Source organism: Papaver somniferum, chromosome 10 (genome assembly GCF_003573695.1).
Source record: "Papaver somniferum cultivar HN1 chromosome 10, ASM357369v1, whole genome shotgun sequence".
NCBI classification, from domain to species: domain Eukaryota; kingdom Viridiplantae; phylum Streptophyta; class Magnoliopsida; order Ranunculales; family Papaveraceae; genus Papaver; species Papaver somniferum.
In genome coordinates this window covers 83,425,998-83,428,056 of record NC_039367.1, presented here as the reverse complement: position 1 = coordinate 83,428,056, position 2,059 = coordinate 83,425,998, and the positions used below count along the sequence as shown (strand labels likewise).

At 40.6% G+C, this 2,059-nt stretch overlaps 1 long non-coding RNA gene across 1 annotated transcript; it reads right to left on the bottom strand.

Moving 5' to 3' along the window:
* Window positions 1–502: 502 nt before the first annotated feature.
* LOC113317035 lies at window positions 503–1,172 on the bottom strand. Its single transcript, XR_003343197.1, has 4 exons — window positions 1,045–1,172; window positions 852–927; window positions 645–729; window positions 503–532 (listed from the first exon to the last, which is right to left on the bottom strand). It is a non-coding gene; the product is annotated as an uncharacterized LOC113317035 (long non-coding RNA).
* Window positions 1,173–2,059: the final 887 nt, after the last annotated feature.

The window sequence follows — 2,059 nt, the reverse complement described above, 5'->3', positions numbered from 1 at the left end:
GAAAAGAACAGGGTGAAGGGAAGGTACACACTACCATAAATGAACCTAACTATAGAGCACTATGATGTGTATGATAAACAGAAGCAGCGTAAAAGAACAAAACAGAGGAATGGTTACAAGAATGCCTGTACTATACCTCTTCGGCAGTTAATACTTACACTAAACCAATTATAAAAGTTGGAATTACATTTCCATCACAACAAATCCATTGTCACATTGCATAATGCTAAAAACCAAATTGGACACTTCACATAAAAAAATTCACAATAGTCCACAACTGTGGATACTAACTGGTTAAACCACTAATACACAAAGCATAGAGATCCTAATAGTATGCATGATCAATGGAAGCAGTTTAAGTTTAATGTACATAATGAGAAACAAAAGTGCAGGGCACATACCCGATGCTTGAAACGTTGAGGTGGGTCACGGTTCCTCCTCTTCTCTCTAGAACGAACTCTCACCACATGAGAATGAATAGCACATGACACAAAGTAAAGCATCTTGGCGTACAATTTAGGAAAAGTGTATCCTACACATAAAGAATCAATCACCCACCCAAAATCAAAATCAATCTATAAATCACAGTAAACACCCAAAATCAATCCAAAAAACAAAAAAAATCATTTCCAAAAAACACATACCATCATAGACACAAGCTTCCTGAACATCTCTAACAGCAGCTTGTTCAACGATGTTCCTCACCAAAAATCTCTTGATTGCCTTATCCTATTCCAAATCACCACCACCACCACAAAAAACAACTACTGAATCAGAAAATCTACATCCATTCATATTAGATCCCAAGAAAAAATCAAATCAAATATGTGAAAATGAAATCAATTAGTTACCACAGTTTGAACAACGGATGAAGTTAACATGACCACGGCCATGTTTGTTACGACCACCATTCCTTCGCTTAAACGTCTACAGAAATCAAAACAAAATCACCAGAAATTCAAAATCATAAACTTGTATAAATCAACATCTATCATGAAGATTGAAACATGATTTAGGGTTCATTTGATTGAAAGAGGGACTTACCATGTTGTGATTTGCAGCCGCTTCTTCTTCTTCCTCTGAAGCTCAACTTGAGAAATCTCTCCGAACCGAAGAAGAAAGATAGGGTTTTTCCGTTTTATACGATGGAAATTTGGATGACACGTAACAAGCTACGTGTTTCAGTTTCAGCAGGGTATGAAATTACGGGTTACGGGCCAACCCGCGGGTTTCACGGTACGGGACGGGTTAACCCGTTTCTTCACAAGCCACTAATTGTACAACCCGCGCCCGTCTTGTTTAGTTACCATCCGGGACGGGTGCGGGTTTTCACGGTACGGGACGGGCCAACCCGCGGGTTTTGGCTTGGTTTGCCAGCTCTACTCTCGCCATCACTCAGATCCGCACCAGATATCAAACTCATACTTTCTCCAATATTGAAAGTCATCGGCTGAGAAATATAATCAGGGACTGACACCCACGGGCGGAATTTGAACTCAGATTCTTCATCTAACACATCAATGAGGCGTGCTTTAGAACGAGGCTGCTTTGTGGACCAACGCATGATCCTATCATTATCTTTCTCAGGGAAAGTATGGCGCGCATCAGTACTCGGTCCTTGCAGAACATTACGTGGAATAGGCGCATAATTCTTGAACTGCTCCCACATCAAAGCTTGAAGAAACATTGTGTTGGCATAACACTCAATCTTCATAGAGCCGTTCGACACACTGGAGTCTATGATCAAGGAGTCTAAGTTGTAATACGAGGAGCCTAAGAACAAACTACCTATCGGAAGTTGCTCACCTTGAGCCATCTTAATAGCAAAAGGAATCACAAAAGGCTTCAACAAGTTTCCATTGTCTTCAAAAATGTCTCTAGACAACCATAAACATAAGAAAGAAGCAATGGGTAACATATCGTCGATGGGCTTATCTGAAACCTCGTCTTTGGGCCACCAATGTGTCAACTAGGAAGCATAACATCCTTTACTGCCAGCCTTATTCGCTTTCTCCATTGCAGCTGTCAAGACATGAGAAACGACGGTCTCCTCAACTGA